Here is a 24,838-nt window from a genome sequence, read left to right as displayed (position 1 = left end):
TGTTGAGAACAAGCATTTTATCTGTATTTCGTTTGATAATTGAAAACTTTTTCTGCCATCCAAGCAGCAACGACAAATAGACTTTTGGTGATTATTATGTATAAATATCTCTTCTGTATGTTTCCCTAACTTCTATGTATATCACTGTGTGATACTAACAGAGGAGAGAAATAATAAACGCATTCATTGTTATAAGTTATTGAAAAATGTATGTACATTCTACAAAACTTAGGAGACAATGATTATCTAAAAAAACAAATGCGATCAACAAAACAACTAACACCAACGATAGTGCATAAGGACTAATAATAACGTTTTTTCTGCCACTTAAATTTAACACTCTAACGCTTGACTCACATAGGCTCAGCTCGCCAATGTGAGCCACTAATAAAGAAGACTAGATAAGGGAAAGACAGATATGGGTACAAAGAATCATATGAAGGATTGTAAAGGACAGAAACAAATGCTTTTGTCATACGATTTGTGATAGAAAAGAGGGAGATTACACAAGCTTTCAATCGACCGATATCCACCAGACTATAGGCACTTCATGTATGATAGCGACGACGTCTTATTTATTTGTAGACGATAAGCCAAACGGTCGTAGGTCATGGGCATAGTATTCAAAGCTGTTGAAATGCGTCTTGCAGGAGCAACTGAAAATGGATTTCAGTTAAGTGACTAAACTGCTTTTAAGGTTTTTATAAACCAAGTTGAAAAGATAGATCATGTTTCACTTTGTTGAGTTTTAAAACATGTAGTAAAATACGTAATTCCAGCATAAATTCACATTCCAGAAAGAATCCAGAAGTTGAAGGATTCCAAAATATGAAGGTGTATTGCTAATCTCGGAAGAAAATATCTAGAGGAACATGTAGACAAAGTCCTATGGAAATGTGTGGAGATACCACTGTGAAGATTTCTTGACTATTTCTTCGAAAATATACTGAATGGTTTTATTTTAATATGAGTAATAGTTCTGCTGGCAAGACATGATCAACCTATTGAATTTCATACGGTTTTTTTTTTCTCGCAAGATTCTCTCCTGTCGTAACTCTGGTAGCCTGCGGAACATTTCGGTAAAATCTCAAAAGAATCTACTAACAAACTTTCTCGTAGATTGACAAATAAACCCTATAAGATTCTGCTAAGTATTTCATTAAAAATCCGTTGCAATTCTGCCAGAAGCTGACCTGGATTCTAATGCAAGATGACCGGCAGCCATGCACCCCTGACTAAAATCTGTAGTTTCGCCTATGTTATCCACTCCTACTGCTAGTAATTCTAAAATAATTCTGTTGGTATCTCCAAATCGAAACTTGGCCTCTTTTTCTTCTCCTTTTTGACATTACATTCCAGTTAAGATAAAGCATGCTCCTCAGCTTGTGTTCTAAAAGCTCTTCCACATTCATCTATTGAGAGCTTTCTTTGTCAAAGTTGCCAATTTTTCCCTCCCTTCCAAAATGATTGCACTCCTTAACCTCGACCCAAACCGCCAGTTCTACGGTTCCGACAAACCAACTTAGTTCCATTCCATAGTTAAGGTTATTTTAGATTCGGAAAGAATCTTAATCGTACCGGGCATCAAACCCAGGTACTTTCAAAGAAAAAAGTTGATAAATGAAAAACATATGTCTTTTCAATATGTGCCTTCCAATGACAATCATTTTGAAGGCTTCTAGAACATTTTGAATGTTAGTTACCAACGAATACAAGCGCTAACGCGAAATGCAATCATGGTCAACCCAACGTGTTCTGAATGCATTCTTCAAGCTTAGACCATATCGTTTTTTCATAACTCTTGTTTAAAAAGTGCCTCCACGTAATCCTGCCTGACGGCAAATCTTCATCTGTCCATGTGTGTAAGTTAGTGAATAGAAATAAACTGAAATAAGACATCGAGAAAACAAACTGTTTAATGCATTATTTTTGACAATCTTGATTGTTAAGAGAATTATTCGTCTTACAATACATTATAGAAAAGTAAAGTCCTGGAAAGATGTTGTTTTTGTCAATGAAATCGAAATAAAAAAAATGCTATTAAATATATTGGCGTTATGTTGGTGACAATTATAGTGATATGACCCTGTGCAGGGTGTACCATTGTAATTTCATGGACTTTTTTTATGAATATTTTAATTTGCTAACAATTTGAAGTTAATAGAGCGCAAAAGTGGCATAAAACAGGAACAACAAATGTGTAAATATATGGTTTACTTCTGCTTTTGGAATTCATAATGTATGTTTATAAGCCATATTTACACTACAGATTTACGAGTGATTTTTTCATTCCTGAAAAAAAAAATATATCTATTGAATGCTCTACAATCACACATGACGTGGCTACATCGCGCCCCAAGGTTCAATTCACATTGTGCCCAATCGTCACGTTTTGTGATGTAACAATGTGAATCTAATCTTATCAAACTAGGCTTCTCCACTTTGTTTAGGCTGTCCATATGCGCATCGTCAATGCCGAAGGTGTGCCATTCTGGCCTGTGCACTGCTATTGATTTGTGATAAACTACACACATTTTTGCTCTGGTGGTGGTGAATAGCGGTAGAAGGTACGTACTCATTTTAGTGTACTACCGTTGAGTAATAACTAGCATCGTGAAGTAAAGGTCATCGAGTGGTACCTTCTAGATATAATTCCTATTGGTGTAATGCTTCCAGTGTTTAGTAGATCTTCCTTCATTTAACATTGCTCAGGCAGATTACAGCAGCTGCGTTGCTCGTGTTTGTGGTATTGTCGATCGTTAATACATTAGCGCTGAAATAGAATGTTTGAAAACAAAAGCAAGGATTAGTATAGAATAATATTTGAATATGTAAGCTTCTTAATTGTCCAATCTGGAGAACTACATAAATTGAAGAATAAGAATTATGTGGAGTTTCCAAGCCTATTTGTACCATGTTTGGCTTTTTTCGATTACAGGAGCTTCACTGATTACTTTGACGTGGGAAGTTTTTCCTGGTCGGATTGTTTGAAACTACGTCATAGAAAGCCACATATAGAGGAATGTTTTTGGCAGTTCTTCGCTCAGTGCTCGCTGCTCAGGCATAAACCATAACTGAAAAACTCTGTAGTAATTTAGAAGCTACAGAGTAAGTATTCCTACCTTTTATTATTTATTGAGCTATCGTTCAAGTACAGTTCGAACCTATCATAAATGACGACGAGGATAGGAAACTTTGCTTGGAACGTTAGCCAATACACTGCAATAACATAATAGAGGATATTACCTACTACGAAACGCGGTTCCAAGAGAATTCTCAGCAACATAAAAGTATGCACTTACAATGTTAGGAGTTACATCATCAATGCTAACTTGTTTTGATATACATGGCAACTACTGTGCATAGTAACTTATGGCTAGGAGGTTTTTTTACAAGGGCGTAATCTGCAGCCTACTAAAATCAGCCCATGGATCTGCACTGAGGATACAGAAAACACAGACCTCAGAATCTTTTCTCCCGAAACCCACCTCACAGTATTAACGAAAGACAAGCAGATGTCCACCTCTCATCAATGCCCATCGCATCATTTCTTCAAGCCGACAGGCAAGGAAAACCTAAAACAGTCGACTCTTGGACGCACATGCATGTAAAGAGCAGGCGATTTTTCAACAACTATGGAGCAAGGACACTTAAATACGACATGCTCCGCAAATTTCTTTCACACCAGCACATTTGGGGCACTCAGGAGGCAGGTACTGCCTGCACCATGCCCTGACAAAGACTGTGTATGGTGGAAGTTCACATCTCCATGATGTTTTATATCAATCTACTACACTTAGACCACATAAGCCTGTACGTGCTTTCCCAACCGTTTTAGATTTCTGGTTCGTTTCATGCGCTTTTACCAAGATTAGTCCTCCATGCCACGCATGTCGGAAACTCACGTTTTTTTTTTTACTTATTCTTTTATTTCTCAGGCTCAAGCGCCATTAGGCATGACGGGGCAAAATTCATTTTTTTTTTTTTTGTCAGTGCGCATCGTACCTTGCTGTGCGTACACGAATTCTCTCTGCTCTTGGAAGTTTTCATAAAAACTACCCTAAAGCAATAAAACAGTACTTTTCAGTGCTACATAAACAATACTTTTCAGTGCTAAAATTAAATACGGTACTGTTTCAATGCTACTAAAACAGTACTTTTCACTACTATTTTTTCTACTATTGATCCCTTTACGATCCTTGTTTGGGACCTGTGCCTTCGATTTTTCGTTGGACCCGTTGGCGAAAGCTAACGGTGATAATCCTTCTTGGACACCGTCTTGGGAAAAAAAACATCTCGAAGGTCACGTCTTTCTCGTTTATTAACTTAACATGGTATCAACAACAAACAAAAGGAAGGGTGAATCCCTGAATTCACAACTTCCTTCCAAAAAGGGGGATTTAAAACTGTCACTACACGTGGCAAGAATGGAAGAAAGGACGCTTCCCCGGACTGCGAACTTTCTTTCAGTGTGAAATGAATAATTTTCATAAGTGTATCGAAATGAGCAATCAGTTCGATGCTCTAGACAAATTTTCCGAACACCAAATCGAAGCAGCCTCTAGCCCAGGCTCTTCGATTCAGGTGATAAAGCAAAGAGTGCCGCCTATCGTGGTCAGTAGTTGTTCCGAATTTGGGGGATTTAGGCAGGAGATCTTGAACTCCATTAGGGGAATCAAGGTTTCCTTCCAAATCGCAAAGAAAGGAGATTGTCGCGTTTTGCCGAAAACTCTTAAAGATCGCGAACTTCTTCTCAAACATCTTGAAGAGAAAAAGCACATTTTTTTTATTTATGACGACAAAACTGAACGTTTGTTCAAAAGTCGTCTTGAAAGGACTCTCAAGTGACTATATCCCTGATATCCCTGAGGGAGGCTGTGATGTCCCCAATGACAGATTCCTCCGGGAAATTCCGGGTGGTCTTAAAAGTGGCCACTGTAGTCAATATCACCTTAAGGTCTACATAGCCCTATTTAGGCACGAGACATAAAAAATGAACCGTCGCACGATATGTATTGAGTTCAATTTCAATTTTCCCTAATTACAGGTTCCCTCTGGAACATCCCGGTGGTCTCAAAAGTGGCCACAATATTTAAATATACACATTGAGTCTACAGTTGCCCTATTACGACAAGACATGAAGAACGAACTGTCGCATGATATGTTTTGGTGTAAAAATCGAAATGTCCCCAATGTTAGGTTCCTTAGGGAACTATAGGAGGTCCCCAAAGTGGCCATTCTAGTTAAATATCCATTTCGTCTAAAGTTGATCTATTCATGACTAGACATGAAGATGAGCCGTTGCACGATGAGTACTGGAGCTCAATTCCAATTTGTCCCCCGATCATAGGTTCCCTAGGAGACACCCGGTGTCCCAAAAAGTGGCCAATTCAAATAAATTCCCATTTTGAGTCTACAGTTACTTTATTTACGACAAGGCATGAAGAAAGAGCCGTCGCATGATATGTTTTGGTGTAAGAACAGAAATGTCCCCAATGACAGGTTCCTCCGGGAAATTCCGGTGGTCCCAAAAGTGGCCACTGTAGTCAATTATCCATTTTAGGTCTACATTAGCCCTATTTAGCACGGAGACATGAAAATGAACCGTCGCACGATATGTATTGGAGTTCAATTTCAATTGTCCCTAATTACAGGTTCCCTCGGGGACATCCGGTGGTCCCGGAAGTAGTCACTGTAGTCAACTATCCGTTTTGAGTCTACAGTTGCCCTATTTACGACAAGACATGAAGAATGAGCCGTCGCATGATATGCTATGGTGTCGAAATCGAAATGTTCCCCTATGCAAGGTTCCCCCGGGGCACTTGGCGGCGCCATGAGTGGCCAAATCTGTACAAGACTCTTTCTCAATTTATAATAGGGTATTTTATGAATAAGCTGGGAGAAAAACAATATTGCGCGACATATTTTGAGTGAATAAATTGTTTGATCCCAATTCGGATCCACTACCGGCACCGATTCCGGGGAAATGGCCATATCTTGGTTGTTTCTGGATCGATCTTAATACTTGGCGCACCAATCGCTTCAGAATTTGATCTTCTATCTTCATGTGTAATAAAATTTTGAATTTTTAGCCGAGACCTTTGCTAAAAAACATGTCATAATTTTACTGCATAAGATATGCTTCCGGAAATCCGGATTATCACCGGTATCCGGTGGTCATAGTTCATCTCCGTGGATGCACCTCAAAACTAGATTAGTTGACCCGTCCATTACTTCTTAAAGAATTGAAATCGGTCAATTTTTGTCAAAGTTACCAGCATTGCCAAAGTTGGCCCAATTTTGCCTGTCCCAGTTATTTTGACAACCCCTTGTATTTTGATATCATGCCACTTACTGTGCATAGTAACTTATGGCTAGGAGGTTTTTTTTTACAAGGGCGTAATCTGCAGTCTACTAAAATCAGCCCATGATCTGCACTGAGGGATACGGAAAACACAGACCTCAGAATCTTTTCTCCCGGAAACCACCTCACGGTTATTACGAAAGACAAGCAGATGTCACACTCTCATCAATGCCCATCGCATCATTTCTTCAAGCCGACAGGCAAGGAAACCCCCAAAACAGCCGACTCTTGGACGCCCTTACGCATGTAAAGAGCAGGCGATTTTTCACAACTATGGAGCAAGGACACTTAAACACATTTGGGGGCACTCAGGAGGCAGGTACTGCCTGCAACCATGTCCTGACAAAGGACTGTGTATGGTGGAAGTTCACATCTCCATGATGTTTTATATCAATCTACTACACTTAGACACATAAGCCTGTACGTGCTTTCCAACCGTTTTAGATTTCTGGTTCGTTTCATGCGCCTTTTTACCAGATTAAGTCCTCCATGCCACGCATGTCGGAAAGTCACGTTTTTTTTTACTTATTCTTTTATTTCTCAGGCTCAAAGCGCCATTAGGCATAACGGAGCAAAATTCATTTGTTTTTTTTTTGTTCAGTGGCATCGTACCTTGCTGCTGTGCGTACACGAATTCTCTCTGCTCTTGAAAGTTTTCATAAAAAACTACTTAAAGCAATAACACGAGTACTTTTCAGTGATACTAAACAATACTTTTCAGTGCTAAAATTAAATACGGTACTTTTCAATACTACTAAAACAGTACTTTTCACTACTATTTTTTCTACTATTGATCCCTTCACGATCCTTGTTTGGACCCGTGCCTTCGATTTTTCGTTGGACCCGTTGGCGAAAGCTAACGGTGATAATCCTTCTTGGACACCGGTCTTGGGAAAAAAAACATCTCGAAGGTCACGTCTTTCTCGTTTATTAACTAACATGGTATTAACAACAAACAAAAGGAAGGGTGCATCTCTGAATTCACAACTTCCTTCCAAAAAGGGGGATTTAAAACTGTCACTACACGTGGCAAGAATGGAAGAAAGGACGCTTCCCCGGACTGCGAACTTTCTTTCAAGTGTGAAATGAATAATTTTCATAAGTGTATCGAAATGAGCAATCAGTTCGATTCTCTAGACAAATTTTCCGAACACCAATCGAAGCAGCCTCTAGCCCAGGCTCTTCGATTCAGGTGATAAAGCAAAGAGTGCCGCCTATCGTGGTCAGTAGTTGTTCCGAATTTGGGGGATTTAGGCAGGAGATCTTGAACTCCATTAGGGGAATCAAGGTTTCCTTCCAAATCGCAAAGAAAGGAGATTGTCGCGTTTTGCCGAAAACTCTTAAAGATCGCGAACTTCTTCTCAAACATCTTGAATAGAAAAAAGCACATTTTTTTTATTTATGACGACAAAACTGAACGTTTGTTCAAAGTCGTCTTGAAAGGACTCTCAAGTGACTATAAGTCACCTGAAGAGATCAAAAATGGAATAAATGATTTACTTGGATTTTCCCCAGTCCAAGTAATCATTATGAAAAAGAGAACCCAATCTGCATTGTTCGGAAAACGGCTTTCTCAAGAATATCACTTAGTTCACTTTAACAAAAAAGAACTAAATAATATTGAAGCTTTAGAAAAAGCAAAACTTATGTTCGATGTCCGTGTGACGTGAGAACATTTCCAGGAAGTAGATGAAAAAACCGAATTTAGTACTATACCATTTAATTCCACTAGAGTTGACTTTTTTCGTGCTCTAGTTTTTCGCGATTTTGCCGATGATTTGGCTGGTGCTACACCATCCGGATTGTAGTTCGGATGTTAATATTGAAAAAAACCTCGATATCTTATAGTGAAAAAAAAAAATCCAGCGCGTTTCGTGCGATCAAAGACTTCTTTAATGTGATGTTTTATGACCGGTTCTAATTGGCTTTGCTAATGAATTTCCACGTGATTTTGTTGTTGTTGCTGTGTTTGACTGACAAGCCACCGGATGGTTCCGACCTGAGAGAGACTCGCGAAGAGGAAAAATATCAACGTCATATGCAGCCCAGATTCCCCTCTTACGAAACGTCAAATGCAGCCCATCGTTTTAATGGCTGAAAAAGTGAAAAGTATTGTGTTCAAAGTAAACTGTTATTAAAAACCTCAGTCGGGGGAGCAGTTTTTTTCCAAAGTTGCTGATAAATCTAAGCAGAAGATTAATTATTTCTAATGTCTGCTACGTTTGCTGGCATGAAATTTCACTCATACGGCTATTTATGTTTCGATGTGATGCAAACTCAATCATTTTTTTGCTGAGAGGTTCATGTGAGGATTTGAACAGCATGCGCATAATTGGTATAAACACAAGGTGGAATAAGAAAAAAACTCAGCAATCACAGAAAAAGAAGACCGTCTTCGCGAGTCTCGTCTCAGGTTCCGACAATGAAAAAAAAAACATTATTGTAATAATTGTGAAAAATACGCGAAAGAAGAAGTAAAAAATGTGGTCTAGAAATGACAAGTGGTATATGCGTCACAAGGAGAAGAAAATGCATACCAAATTAGTTGCTGATTTGATTTGATGACAACGCCGCCTTGGATGAATTTTGGTGAGATTGTTCTGATTATATAATTATCTGTACTTGAACAGTAAATACGCGTCAGTTCCAAAGTAACCATCTTTGAAACAGGAAGTGTGTATGCATTATCATTATCCATTTGATAACGGTAATGTATACATGCGGGGCTTGTTGTTAGTGAAAGTGACTTCTGAATGGACGTGTCTCTCCAGCCATTCTGAAATGGGTCACCGGATCTGCAATAGAGCTATCACCTTCTAACTCCCGGACTGAAGCTTTTTGCAAAAATGCAGTACCAAAGCAGTTTTGCTGAAAACTTTTTTCCATAATACCACTGCTGGACAGTGGGGGTTAGATGGATCACACACACCCACACACATACCATTTAATTCCACTAGAGTTTGTATCCTTTGACAGATACGCGTATTTCGACCTCAACTGTAAGGCCGTCTTCAGTGTCGTGTACTAGACTCGACTAAGTCGAGTCAAATTTTTGGGATTGTCCTTCACGCAAAAGAGTCGTTGAGGCTCGTGCCAGGCAGATAAAAGATAATATCCGTTACGATAACGGTCGTTTCGTTAGAGTATCGAACAATGCTCATTTTTCAGTTAACGATCGCTTGATTAGGAATCATACCCATCAGGAAGATCATAATCATGCTCATTCACAAACTAATTTTAATCCGCCGGGAGGGCGTTCGAATCTTTCAATTTCGAATGTTTCTACCCACGGTAAATCCTTTGCCGATATCGTAGCAGGTAATTTGAACTCCTCCCCTATTCGTACTATGAGTACCCATTCTACTTGTTTCAAATCAAATGGAAAAACCCTACTGCCACAGGTACCACCTACTCCGCCTCTTCGTCTACCGAAAATTCTAATGGGAATTCATCAGATAATGCACACTTCAAGTCTGCCTCTGATTTTAATTTTCTAACTGAACAATTGAATCTAATGATTGATGCAATGTTCAAAGCCACCACTATGACTGAAGCAGTCCAAGTAGGTGTAAAATTTATAAATCAATTTGTTATTGGATTACGTTTTTCTAATGGATCAAAATAATAATTTAAATATTTTAAATTGGAATGCTCGTTCTCTGAATGGTAAAGAGGACGAGCTGTTTAATTTTCTTACAACTAATAACGTGCATATAGCAGTTATTACTGAAACGTATTTGAAACCTGGAGCTAAACTCAAAAGAGATCCAAACTTTTTTGTTTATGGTAATGATCGACTTGATGGGGCATGTGGGGGAGTTGCAATCATCATTCATAGGCGTAATCAACTGTTTTCGTCATTTGAAACTAAAGTTTTTGAAACTTTAGGTGTTTCAGTTGAAACACAACTTGGTAAATATACTTTCATAGCTGCCTATTTGCCTTTCAATGCTCTGGACAGCAAGTTAATTTGATCCAAACTGACTTACGAAAATTGACTCGCAATAAGTCAAATTTTTTTGTCATTGGTGACTTTAATGCCAATCAACGATCATGGAATAATTCTCAAAGTAATTCCAACGGCAGAATTTTATTTGATGAGTGCTTTTCAGGATATTTCTCAATTCAATACCCTGATACCCTACATGTTTTTCCTCTTCTAGAAATCCATCTACGATTGACTTGGTCTTAACCGACTCTAGTCATCTTTGTAGCCAATTTATTACTCATGCTGATTTTGATTCTGATAATGTCCCTGTTACATTTCAAATATCCCATGAAGCGTTTCTCAATCCTATCAGCTCCACTTTCAATTATTTTCGAGCCGACTGGAATATATATGAAACATATATTGAATCTAATCTTAATGATAATATTCCTTTACAAACAAAACTTGATATTGAACAATGCTCTTGAAACTTTAACAAATTCCATTGTTGGAGCCAGGAGCATTGCAATTCCAAAATGTGAAGTAAAATTTGAATCCGTGATTATAGACGATGATCTTAAACTCTTGATCCGTCTTAAAAACGTGAGGAGAAGGCAATTTCAACGCACTCGCGATCCTGCTATGAAAATTATATGGCAGGATTTGCAGAAAGAAATCAAGAAACGTTTTGCACAATTAAGAAACAAAAATTTTGAAAATAAGATTTCTCAATTGGACCCTGGCTCTAAGCCCTTTTGGAAATTATCTAAAATTTTGAAAAAAAAAAAAACTCAGAAGCCAATACCGGCATTGAAAAAGGAAAAACAAATTATTACTAACTAATTGCGAAAAAAGCCCAAAAAACTTGCTATGCAGTTTGAAAGTGCGCACAATTTTAATTTAGGACTTACTAGTCCAATTGAAAATCAAGTTACTCAGGACTTCGAAAATATTCTCAATCAAGAGAACGTTTTCGAAAATTCCTGGGAGACTGATTTGGAAATTCAAAAATATGAAAGCTCCTGGCGATGATGGAATTGTTTACATCCTTATCAAGAAACTTCCAGAAAGTAGCTTAACATTTTTAGTTGATATATTTAACAAATGTTTTCAATTAGCATATTTTCCTGACTAATGGAAAAATGCTAAGGTTGTTCCAATTTTAAAACCAGAAAAAAAATCCTGCAGAAGCTTCTATCGTCCAATCAGTTTGCTTTCCTCCATCAGTAAACTATTTGAAAAGGTTATTTTGAACAGAATGATGGCCCACATCAAAGAAAATTCAATTTTTGCCAATGAACAGTTCCGATTCCGCCATGGACATTCGATCACTCATCAACTTTTACGTGTAACAAATTTGACCCGCTCCAACAAATCTGAAGGCTATCCTACTGGTCTTGCTCTTCTAGACATATAAAAAGCATTCGACAGTGTTTGGCATGAAGGTTTGATTGTAAAATTAAAGAATTTTAATTTTCCAACATACATTGTTAGAATAATTCAAAGTTATCTGTCAAATCGTACATTTCAGGTTAATTATCAGAACCCCAGATCTGGAAGACTTCCTGTAAGAGCTGGTATTCCCCAAGGTAGCATTTTGGGACCAATATTATACAATATTTTCACATCTGACTTACCTGAGTTACCTCAGGGATGTCAAAAAAAATTGTTTGCGGATGACACAGGCCTCTCCGCCAAAAAGACGAACACGGTGTGTCTGGTAGAACAACATTAATATAAAAAAAATCAGTATCGCTAAAACATCCACCAAATGAAAGCTTAGGCTTTCCCCTTTCATTTGAGACCTGTTTGGAAATGTTCTATCGGGGGGTCCTGAACATTTTTTTCAAAACAGTACAATGCCGTTTTTTCAGTACTGATTTCTTAATTATGGTCAACAGACATTTTCTTTCATGCTTATCTAGGTAGCCATGAGAAATTGTAGTACGAATAGTTAACCAATTAATAAAAAGGATTTAGATTTAGCATTATACCATTCTATTTAAACCAATTATATACACAACATATCGATAAAGTAAATACGGATAATACGGCTTACAAATGCTCACTATTGTGCATTACTACAGCTCAAAGAAGCTGTCGATCATATGCTTCGGAGTTCTCCGGAACCTTAACATGATTCCAAGCAACTTGAAAATCGAAATGCACGGTTTCACTGGCTTGTTTGCCGTATTTGCTCAAACCACTTCCTGTGATTTCACAAAACTCCGGGATATGATAGCGAAAATATGGAACTTCGAGCTATTGGGTAAGCAATCCACGTTTTTGAAAAGTTCTCAACTTTTCTGCAAAATCATCATCCAAACTCGTTTGAAAACAACTTTTATGTACCTGATCAGAATGATCAAGCGCCTGAAATACATTTTTTCATTTAAAAGAGATAATTTACAGAACAGTACAATAAATTACAATTGCTAGCAAACTTAGATCCCATTACACTTCCAAAACATGCCGATTTCTCAAAAGCTTCTGACAGTTTCATCTGGTGAATCCACTTTTGTTGTGGCGTTGGCAACTGATGATCCTCACCTGTGATAAAACAATATATTTTAAGGTCATCTTTATAAATCACACAATCATACTGCTGATGCTTACCCATTCCTCGACAGTATTTGGATCAATTTGGAGCAGTGGATAGTAAATAAAATTGAAGAAGTGCTCCTCCAGTTTATGGTCCGAGCCGAGACTTTTCCATTTCGCGGACGTGTATGTGACAAAGTATTGGTGGATGACCAGCTAAATTGGATAAATCTTTTTTGTGTGGTACAGTATGGGCAAGGAAATGTTGAACTACCTCCCATTATTACGAAAAACAGATTGACGATTTTCAAATCTCCAGCAATGGAGCACCTAAAATTATTCAAAAGCAACAGTGTCTTCCACATTTTCTCAATATTGCCATATTTTTCTGGAACGCCAGAAGCAACAGCAAACAGCAACAGTATTTTTACGCCAGTATTTTTACATTGGCCCTGAGTCCCGATGACGTCGGAATTATGCTCGATAATCGACAGGGTAAATGATTAAAGGACCCTTCTCCATCGCTTGCAGATCGAACTGCCCAGGCCAACCCCCCTTTTTGGACGTCACATAATCAACTAACCCCTGAACGTTCTTCTTCTTGGCATTAACGTCCTCACTGGGACAGAGCCTGTTTCTCAGCTTAGTGTTCTTATGAGCACTTCCACAGTTATTAACTGAGAGCTTTCTTTGCCAATGCTGCCATTTTCTCATTCGTATCTCGTGTGGCAGGTACGATGATACTCTATGCCCTGGCAAGTCAAGGAACTTCCTTTACGAAAAGATCCTGGACCGACGGGAATCGAACCCAGACACCTTCAGCATGGCTTTGCTGCATTTATGCATTTACATTTACGTTATTACAGTTTCTGCATAATCATTCAAATCAAAGTGCAAATGTGTTACCTCTAAAAACCCCTGAACTGATTGGTTAGGTCTGCTGATTTTGAAAGCGATGTTTGGGGCGATTGCAACATCCAAACCCCTTAGACAGCTGTTCAACTGCAACGCTCATCTGGTGCTCAAATCAAATTTTTTTATAATCAAAAACAAGTCATCAGCGAACAAATGTTTTTTTTTTGGTTGCACAGATGTTGAATAAGATTCTCAGTTGGGTGGTAAACCGTGTAGATTCGACAACCAACCAATTCAATTGGCACTTACTTTTTGCATTACTGTGTCTACCACGTTTTCCCTTTAGTTTTGGTGAGATTGTTGTTCTCACATCATTACATGCTTCGAGTGGTAGGTTTTAAATTGTATTTATATTTATACAGTGCTATATTCAAAAGTTTGAACTGGTTACTGAACGAATAAAGGTGCAAGCTCGACATATTTTTGTAGGACAATACCAGACTGTAATTGTTGCGACCCCTCGGTCGACGCGGCTCAGCAGAACGATCTTCCTCAACATCATCATATCGATTGAATTAGCAACCCGACTCAGTTAGAACGATGACGGATGATGAAAAGCGAACGTCAAAAGCGATATGCGAAGAATGATGATTTGCAAAATAGAAAAGTCGGTAGAAAGTGTACATTCTCATGCTTAACGTTGGATAGTCAGAAATTTTCTTATAATTATTCTTAAACTCTAAATGTGGTCCTAAAATTAATTCTTGGAAGGTAATTATTTGCTGAACTATATATAGGATGTAATTTCTTAAGGATTATTATTGTTGTATAGCTTAACACCTATGAACTCGCAAAGCTAACCTATCACAGATCTCGGATATCTTAGAACGAATTACCATAGTGGTCCGAAGTAACGTAAGTCTTGCTATTAATATCCGACACATTACATTTATTGAAACTTATAATTAATTAGGTGAAGCTGGTAAAGCTAGAATAGTTTGAGCGGAGTAGGAGAAGAAAGCCCATGAAGAACGCTAAACGAACTAAACGTAAGTTGAGTATAAAATTTCATTGCGCTGAACTAATTAATGGAATTTCAGGAATTTTTTAATGCTCGCTAATAAACATTAAGAAATTGGAAATTCGTGCTTTCTTCTGCTATCCAGTTCCGTTGGCCGGAGAGCCAACAATTTAAAAAATTCGTTTATCGCCATACTAACTGGGCAATGCTGGGAAGAACGCCAATCAAGACGAGGAGTACTACTGCGTCCCGCGATGGTCAGCCCGTAGGAGGCTCTGTACGAAACGTTGATGGTGGAAACCATGGCAACCACCACTGCAAAGCTTGCAGCGGCGAAGACAATACTCGAATGGTCCAGTGCGACAAGTGCGATGACTGGTACCATTCGAGTGTGTGGAAGTGAGTCAGGTGTCGCCTACCGCGATTGGAATTGTCCTACGTGCCTATCTGCCTCTAACGAAGTCAGAAGAAGGATTCTGCGAAGGTAACATCTTCAGCTGTGAGTACGTCGGCTATCAGCAACCTTCGATCAGGGTAACATCAGTACCTTTGAATCTCGTTCCCAAACCAACAAGTTTAACCGCCTTGCCAACGTAACAACCAGTACTCATATTAATGCATCTGCATTGGTAAATGTTCCGTCGAGTACAATATTTCGCCTATGTCTGTTATTGATAATAGCAGTACACTCAATCCGCCAAATGCCTATTTTTCATCTAGCACGTGCTTTGCGCCTAAATATTGCTATTGCCACCAAGCATATTTACACTCGCTGGTGCACAATATCTCACCCCCACACAATTCCACAATTGAACCCGTCTGTTGTGTGCTCCAAATATGTTTCCAGAGATGACAGATATACGACAATGTCTACCATCACATCTCAACCAAGGCTCCTGCGACATCAGTAACCGCCAACGTTCCCCTGGCATCCAGCACCATCATTCCCGACCACGGTTCCGTTAGTTGACAAACTTCGAATGAGCTGCTGAAAGTACCGTCAAATAAACCTGGAAAAAACCGCGAAGCAAGTTTTCGGGGAGACATCAAGTCAGCCACTCAGGAACGTCGAAGAGATCCACGAAACACAAACAATTGGAGTTGGAGTTGAAAAATGCTGGACGAGGAGAGAAAATTGCAGGAAGAAGAAAACCGGAGGAAACGTGAATACCTTCAAAGCGGTACGCCCTTTTATTGGAGATTGCCAGTGAATCAATCGTCGGTTGCTGAATCGGAAGAAGATAAAAACGAGTGATCGAGTGAACGAGTGGATTGAAAATGGTTTGACAGCCGGACAACGTACGCGGGATCAGGATCCGATCCCCGGAACAACTGCGTTGAATGTGAACCCGCAGCCACCACCTCCAAACAGCATGCCTCCAATTTGTAACCAGTTTGGTAGGCCCAAACCTGCTCGATGTTGAAGCTGTACCCTTGAGCGCTCCTAGAATGTTTCCAAACATTAGCGACTGAACGGTACTCTAATATCCCAGCCCATCAACCACAAACGTTTCTTCCGCAGCATCAAGTCGTACACTCTAGGACGCAACGCCCGAATATGAGCCATCAACTAGATAGAGAGCCGAGAATCGCAAATTCATTAGGACTCGGTCGTTCTTCGTTAAGGTACGATATGTTTGAACATGACGAGGGTAATAATTTGACTCGTAGCCAAGTAGTCGCTCGACAAGCCGTCTCACGTGAGCTGCCAACTTTCAGTGGCACCCCTGAAGAATGGCCACTATTCTTTTCCTCGTTCACAACTACGACTGCCATGTGCGGATATACAGCGGAGGAAAATCTTGTCCGTTTGCAGAAATGCCTCACCGGAAAAGCCTTCGAAGCGGTAAAATGTATGTTAATGCCACCCGATGAACGTACTCAAATTATCTCAACTCTTAAAATGCGCTTCGGAAATCCCGAGATCATCGTGCACAATTTAATGGCCAAAATTAGCTCCACGCCGGCGCCTAAAGCCGAGAAATTAGATACTATAATCGTATTCGCTCTCTCTGTTCAAAATTTATGCGCCACAATCGAAGCGTGTCAATTAGAAGAGTATTCCTATAACGTGGCTCTTCTCCGTGAGCTGGTTGATAAATTGCCAACCACTATCAAGCTTGATTGGGCCAGATATCGCCGTAATTTTGCCGCTGTGAATTTGTCGTTTTCTCAAGTTGGTTGTACGAGCTTGCAGAAGACATTTGTCCCCTTGCAGGGGCGTCTAGTGATCGAAACTTCAGCGAAGCGGAAAGAACAATCCGGCGTTTCTAAATGCTCATGCCGAGGACGTTGAGGACGAACCAAAGAAGCCGCCTCATCAATCTCCGTCAGGCCAGTTTAAGCATGCAGAAGTGACCTGTGTAGTATGTAAATGCGACTGTCCTACCAATAGACAAATGTCAAAGGTTTTACGAGCTGGGGTATAATTCACGATGGGCTGTTGTTAAAGAATTTGGACTTTGCCGAAAGTGCCTTAAGAATCACAAGGGCTCGTGCAAGGTACAGAAGCTCTGCGGTAAAAACGGTTGCGAATTTAAACACCATCAACTTCTACATAATAATCAACGAGATTTAGTAGCTGCTCCAAAAACTGAGGTCAAATCTGCAGCATCACCCGAAACACCACGAACCTAAGCAACTCGTAAGTTCGAGAGTGAGTGCAATATCCATCATCAGATCACTAACAAAACCCTGTTTCGAGTTGTGCCTGTAACTCTTTATGGTCCAGATAAACACATAAAAACTTTTCGCGTTTCTCGATGATGGATCTTCCTATACTTTGATGGATGCAACTCTGGCTACTGAATTGGAGGTAGAAGGAAAACGTTCACCACTCTGTCTTAAGTGGACAGGAAACATGGGTCGTTCAGAAAATGACTCAATTAAGTTGAACATTCAGATTTCTGGTACCGGAAATAACGTTAAAAGGTACTGGCTTCATGGAGTACATACTGTCTCTTCTCTAGATCTATTCCGCCAGTCTGTTGATGCGCAAGAAATGGCGAACCATTACAAACATTTGCGAGGAATTCCTGTAGAATCATATCAGAATGCGCAGCCTCGCATACTGATTGGTATGAAGAATGCAAGTCTGAGCTACCCTTTGAAAGCACGAGAAGGGAAATTAAACGAACCGATAGCAACAAAAACCAGACTAGGGTGGGTTCTTCACGGTGGATCTGATGAAGATGACTTTTTGTTAGCCTATCATGGTGTACAAGTATGCATTTGTACTGAAAGGTCTTATGAATTTCTGGAGAAAGCGGTACGAGAAATACTTTTCACTAGAAGGGCTTGGTGTTACAAAACCCGATAAACCACTATTGTGTAAGGAGGATCAGAGAGCGCTAAACATCTTGGATGGAGTTGTCCAGACAGACGACGGACACTATGAAACACGTCTACTCTGGAAATATGATGAATTTCGTTTGCCGAATAGTAAACCGACTGCTTTACGACGATTCCATTGTTTGGATTCCAGGATGAAAAAGGAACCTGAACTAGCTGCTGCTCTTCGTGAAAAAATGAAAGATTATGAGGAAAAGGGCTACATTAGGAAGATTTCGGAAGCAGAACTTCAAGCGTGGATGCAACGTATCTGGTATATTCCGATATTTCCCGTATTCAACGTTAACAAACCGGGGAAAATTACGCCTCGTTTGGGATTGTGCAGCGAAAACCGGAAATATTTCTCTGAATTCTATGTTGATAAAGGGTCCTGATCAATTAACTCCGTTGAATAGTGTTCTGTACCGGTTTCGAGAAAATAAGGTTGGAATCACAGGCGATATTAGAGAAATGTTTCTGCAAGTGAGAATCGCAAAAGAAGATCAAGGTTGCCAGCTGTTTTTATGGAAGGATAATCCAATGATGAAACACCAAGCACATACGTGTCACAAGTCATGACCTTTGGGGCTAGCTGCTCACCAACCTGTGCTCAATTTGTCAAAAACTTGAATGCGGAGAAATATGCCGGCCAATTTCCCAGGGCAGTTGAAGCGATCACTAAGCAGCATTATGTGGATGACATGTTGGTCAGTGTCGAAAGCGAAGAGGAGGCTGTTCAGTTAGCGAAAGATGTTAGATCCATTCACGCTGAAGCTGGGTTTGAAATACGGAATTGGATTTCGAACTCGCCAGCTGTACTTCAAGCTCTGCATCAAGAAAAAACAGCGGACAAAAGCCTTTATGTTGGATCAGAATTGGGAATGGAAAAGGTCCTTGGGATGTGGTGGTGTACGAATTCGGATTGCTTCACATTCAAACTCTCGCCGAAACACGACGCAATGCTTCTGACGGGAGAACGAAAGCCAACTAAAAGGGAGGTACTGCGTACGCTCATGTCCATTTTTTGACCCGCTGGGCCTGCTATCCCATGTACTCGTCGGTCTCAAAATTTTGTTCCAGGAGATTTGGCGATCTGCCATAGGTTGGGACGATGAGATACCGGACAATCTATATGAGAAATGGGAGAACTGGTTGCGTATTCTTCCTAAATTGGAAGACGTCTCCATCCCTCGTTGCTACCGTTTGCTGACGTCGATGAGTCCGAATACGTTGGTACAGTTACATACCTTTGTCGACGCTAGTGAGTTGGGTTATGCGGCTGTAGTATATTTGCGTTTTCAACAAGGCAGTACGATAGAGTGTGCGATCGTCGGGGCTAAATCACGTGTAGCGCCACTCAAATTTGTCTCCATTCCCAGACTGGAGTTACAGAGTGCTGTCCTCGGCTCAAGGCTCGCCAAAACAATTTCTGAAGCCTTGTCCTTTAAGATCAACGAACGATTCTTTTGGACTGATGCTCGCGACGTTCTTTGCTGGTTGCGCTCAGACCATCGTCAATATTCCCCGTACGTGGCTTGGCGAATCAGCGAAATACTGGATGTGACAAATGTTGATAACTGGAGGTGGATCAGTTCGCAGGACAACATAGCAGATGATGCAACTATATGGAAGCGGTCGCCAGATCTTGGCTGCCAGAGCAGGTGGTTCAAAGGACCAGAATTCTTGTGGCGCGCAGCAGACACTTGGCCATGTGAACCTTTCAGCACGAATACAACCAGAGAAGAACTTCGAGCAAATTTGCTCCATTACAAGGATGAATTCCAGCCGATATTCCAGACGGATAAATTTTCGGAATGAAATCGTTTGCTACATGTTGCAGCAACATTGATCAGATTCATCGCCAATATCCGACAAAAAATAGCAGGTATCGAACGTAACACTGGGCCTTTCTCCAAGGACGAACTTGTATGCGCATCAAATGTGCTTTACCGAGAGGCTCAAAGTTCGTCATTCACAGAAGAGATGGACATTCTGATGAATAGGACGTCCAGTAGGGCAATACCGAAATCAAGTTCCTTATTCACGTTAAACCCATTCTTAGATGGAGAGCGAGTGATGAGAATGCATGGACGAATCAGCGCATGTCAGTATGCCAGTACTGATGCACAAAATCCTATAATACTTCCTAAGGACCACCACATCACAAAGCTTATCGTAAAAAGTTACCATCAGCGGTATCACCACCGCAACCACGAGACTGTGCTGAACGAGTTGCGGCAAGTTTTTCGAATTCCGAAATTACGTGGAGTGTTCCGAAAGGTCAAGGCTGATTGTCAAACATGTAAAATTCAACGTGCCAAATCCCATGCCTCCACCTATGGCAGACCTTCCGAATGGAAGATTGGCCGCGTACACTAGGCCTTTCTCCTACGTCGGCGTAGATTATTTTGGGCCCATGACTGTGGCAGTAGGACGGAGAAACGAAAAAGCGATGGGGAGTCCTTATAACATGCTTAACCATCAGAGCGGTACATTTAGAAGTCGCACATTCCCTTAGTGCAGACTCTTGCATTATGGCATTACGGACGTTTATGGCAAGGCGGGGGGTTCCTATTCAAATTTATAGCGATAGGGGAACGAATTTTGTCGCCGCTAACAAGGAGTTGAGTGAAGCATTGCGAGAAATGGATCAGCAGCAAGTCATCCAAGAGATAACAAGTCAACACACTGAATGGACCTTCATTCCACCAGCATCTCCACACATGGGTGGGGCATGGGAGAGGCTCATCCAGACAGTGAAAGCAAACCTTCAGAAAATGCTACCAATGCGACGTCCGAGTGATGAAGTTCTGCGCAATACTTTAGCCGAAATTGAGAACCTCATCAATTCTCGACCATTGACTTATGTTCCTGTGGACGACCCTGACGCACCGGTGTTAACACCGAATCATTTCATCCTAGGATCTTCCAGCGGTCTGAAGCCCGCTTCTCGGAATGGATGACAGAGCACTAATTTTGCGAAGATCTTGGCGAGAGTCACAAAGGGAAGCAGACCTATTTTGGCAACGTTGGCTTCGTGATTACCTGCCTGAGCTTACCAAACGGACGAAGTGGTTTTCCTGATGTCAAAGCAATTGAAGTGGACGATATTGTGGTAATAGTTGATCCAGATCTTCCAAGGAATTGTTGGCTAAAAGGCAGGATAATTGCGGTAAAGCAGGCGAAAGACGGACATGTGAGATCAGCTACAGTACAAACTAAAATGGGGATCTATGAGCGACCCGCAACCAAGATTGCTGTTCTGGACGTACGCCGCGAAGAATTAGTAGACCAGAAGACTGGCGTACCTGGGGAGGAGTGTTGCGACCCCTCGGTCGACGCGGCTCAGCAGAACGATCTTCCTCAACATCATCATATCGATTGAATTAACAACCCGACTCAGTTAGAACGATGACGGATGATGAAAAGCGAACGTCAAAAGCGATATGCGAAGAATGATGATTTGCAAAATAGAAAAGTCGGTAGAAAGTGTACATTCTCATGCTTAACGTTGGATAGTCAGAAATTTCTTATAATTATTCTTAAACTCTAAATGTGGTCCTAAAATTAATTCTTGGAAGGTAATTATTTGCTGAACTATATATAGGATGTAATTTCTTAAGGATTATTATTGTTGTATAGCTTAACACCTATGAACTCGCAAAGCTAACCTATCACAGATCTCGGATATCTTAGAACGAATTACCATAGTGGTCCGAAGTAACGTAAGTCTTGCTATTAATATCCGACACATTACATTTATTGAAACTTATAATTAATTAGGTGAAGCTGGTAAAGCTAGAATAGTTTGAGCGGAGTAGGAGAAGAAAGCCCATGAAGAACGCTAAACGAACTAAACGTAAGTTGAGTATAAAATTTCATTGCGCTGAACTAATTAATGGAATTTCAGGAATTTTTTAATGCTCGCTAATAAACATTAAGAAATTGGAAATTCGTGCTTTCTTCTGCTATCCAGTTCCGTTGGCCGGAGAGCCAACAGTAATCCTGATGTCGTGAAGAATGTGCTGTTCAATAATATCAACCACTATTGCTGATAACGGTTGCAGACACAAATTCTTTAAACACAATACGCAAATCTTCGAACGATTGTCTTCATGGCTTTTCGGTTTCATGTTTCAGGTCTCCTGACAGAGTGTAGTGTAAATATATATATATATATATATATATATTTATTATTAGGTGTGAAATTGGGATATATTTATTGTAATCATTAACAGGCATACCGCTAATCAGCAAACCAAAATGTTGACCCAAAACAATGAATTTATAAACTTATCACGCGACACAAGCACCAATTTTACGGATCTCTTACTAAAATAAAAAAAAATGTTCAGGATCTCCCGATAGAACATTTTCAAACCGGTCTCAAATGAAAGGGGAAAGCCTAAGCTTTCATTTGGTGGGTGTTTCATCGATACTGATTTTTTTATATTAATGTTTTCTACCAGAGACACCGTGCGAAGCCTGCGTGTCATCTGTAGTTGATTGCAAAAAAGTTTGGATATTTTTTCCTCATACTTGCAAAAATGGAATATTTCTCCTAATGCTTCCAAAACTCATCTAATAATATTCCCACATAAACCAAAAGCTCTTTTTTTGAAAACTTTCAAGTAGACATGTTGTCACGATGAGAGGGGTTCCAATAAATTGGTCAGATGAAGTTAAGTATCTAGGGCTCATGCTAGATAAGAATTTAACTTTCAAACTCACTTTGAGGGCATTCAAGCCAAATGTAATAAATATGTAAAATGTCTCTATCCGGTTATTAATAGAAAATCAAAACTTTGTCTTAAAAACAAGCTTTTGACATTCAAACAAATTTTCAGGCCAGCCATGTTGTATGCTGTACCAATATGGACTAGCTGTTGTAATACCAGGAAGAAAACTCTGCAGAGAATTCAAAATAAAATTTTGAAAATGATTCTCAAGCTTCCTCCCTGGTATAGTACCAATGAGTTACATAGAATATCAAATGTAGAAACATTGGAACAAATGTCAAATAAAATAATTATCTTCTATTGTTACGATTAATGCGTTATATGTTTAGATTAAGTTAGGTTAAGTATATTCAAAACGTTTTTTTCTCTTATAAGCAGGTGAAATCAACTCACCTGTAAACAATCTGAACTGCTACGGCAAATGAAATGTAATATGTTATTAACAAAATGTTAATAAAATCTTAGATTTGTTTTACCAAACTAGGATGATAGTGTTGTCTAATAACACAGAACACCTAGATATTATAAATAATGAATGTAATGTTTGAAATGATACTAATAAAGAAATTAAAAAAAAATGTTTTCTTTCTCTTTCACTTTTTGTGAATTTGCTAACAACAATGCCATTAAAGTAAATCCAATACAATAATGCAGTGCAGAACCTCATAACGCCTTTTTCGGTAAACGTATTTCCCAGCGTGGGGGGTTTATAGGGATGTTTGTGTAAACAACGCAGATTGGCCATGGCTAGGGGGTGCATTGATATTAGCAGATTAGTAAAAAATTTGTGCTTCTTCTCTTCAAGATGTTTGAGAAAAAGTTCGCGATCTTCAAGAGTTTCCGGCAATACGCGACAGTCTCCTTTCTTTGCGATTTGGAAGGAAACCTTGATTCCCCTAATGGAGTTCAAGATCTCCTGCCTAAATCCCCCAAATTCGGAACAACTGACCACGATAGGTGGCACTCTTTGCTTTCTCACTTGAATCAAAGAACCTGGGCTAGAAGCTGCTTCGATTTGGTGTTCGGAAAATTTGTCTAAAGCATCGAACTGATTGCTTATTTCGATACAATTATTATTCATTTCACCCTTTGAAAGGAAGTTCGCATTCCGAAGAAAACTCCTTTCTTTTATTCTTGCCACGTTTAGTGACAGTTTTAAAATCCCACTTTTTTGGAAGGAAGTTGTGAATTCAGAGATTCACCCTTCCTTTTATTTGTAGTTGCAACCATGTTTAGTGAAACAAAAAACGAAAGAAGACGTGACCTCCTAAGGGGGTTTTTCCAAGACGGTGTCCAAGAAGGATTACCACCGCTAGCTTTCGCCAACGAAAAATCTAAGGCACGGGTCCAAACAAGGATCGTAAAGGGATCAATAGTAGAAAAATAATACTGAAAAGTACTGTTTTAGTAGCACTGAAAAGTACCGTTTTTAATTTTAGCACTGAAAAGTACCGTTTTTAATTTTAGCACTGAAAATTACTGTTTTATTGCTTTAGGTAGTTTTTAAGAAAACTTCCAAGAGCAGAGAGAATTCGTGTACGCACAGCACGAAGGTACGATGCGCACTGTTCTCTTTACTAAGTCATTGCTTCTTCTTCCACACCTTGATATATATTCTCATTGGATGCCGAGTGTTGGAATCAGGCTATCGACATGGATGGAGACACCATCTTCCATGGTGACAGAGGGCTCGATTGGCTTGTCAGATGGTTCGGGCCCGGGACATCCTGTCTAATGCAAATCGCTGCAGTTGATATAGGGCATATCCATAGGCTGGTTGGAATGCAGTAATTACGGCTGTCACTTAGATTATGCTGGAATTACGAAAGTCGGCTGCAGAGGATTAGCCCTGCCGTCGTTGGTCCCCTGTAACAATGTTTGAGTCGACTAGAAGTAGTAGCTTGCCGAGAATACTTCCGTTGAAATGCAATATGCAATGACACATTCCTTTGAGTTGAAAAATTAGATTCCTCATAACAAACAATTATGTTCGGTACCTGAAGTAATTCTCTTAATCTCAAATTTACACAAGCCAAGTGCTAATTGTCCTACCCGTATTT

The 24,838-nt window shown here is 39.8% G+C and overlaps 1 protein-coding gene across 1 annotated transcript in view; it reads right to left on the bottom strand.

Annotated features, from left to right (window-relative positions):
- Window positions 1–2,637: 2,637 nt before the first annotated feature.
- LOC110681157 overlaps window positions 2,638–24,838 on the bottom strand; it is a 49,821-nt gene continuing 27,620 nt past the window's right edge. Inside the window, exon 3 of the transcript XR_002503111.1 lies at window positions 2,638–2,773. The gene's annotated coding sequence lies outside the window, so the exon portion shown is untranslated. The remainder of the gene's footprint in view (window positions 2,774–24,838) is intronic.

The sequence above is a fragment of the Aedes aegypti genome, unplaced genomic scaffold, assembly GCF_002204515.2.
Source record: "Aedes aegypti strain LVP_AGWG unplaced genomic scaffold, AaegL5.0 Primary Assembly AGWG_AaegL5_hic_scaff_486_PBJ_arrow, whole genome shotgun sequence".
In the NCBI taxonomy this organism is placed as follows: Eukaryota; Metazoa; Arthropoda; class Insecta; order Diptera; family Culicidae; genus Aedes; species Aedes aegypti.
Note: the sequence above shows the minus strand (reverse complement) of the source record. Positions and strands in the feature narration are given on the sequence as shown.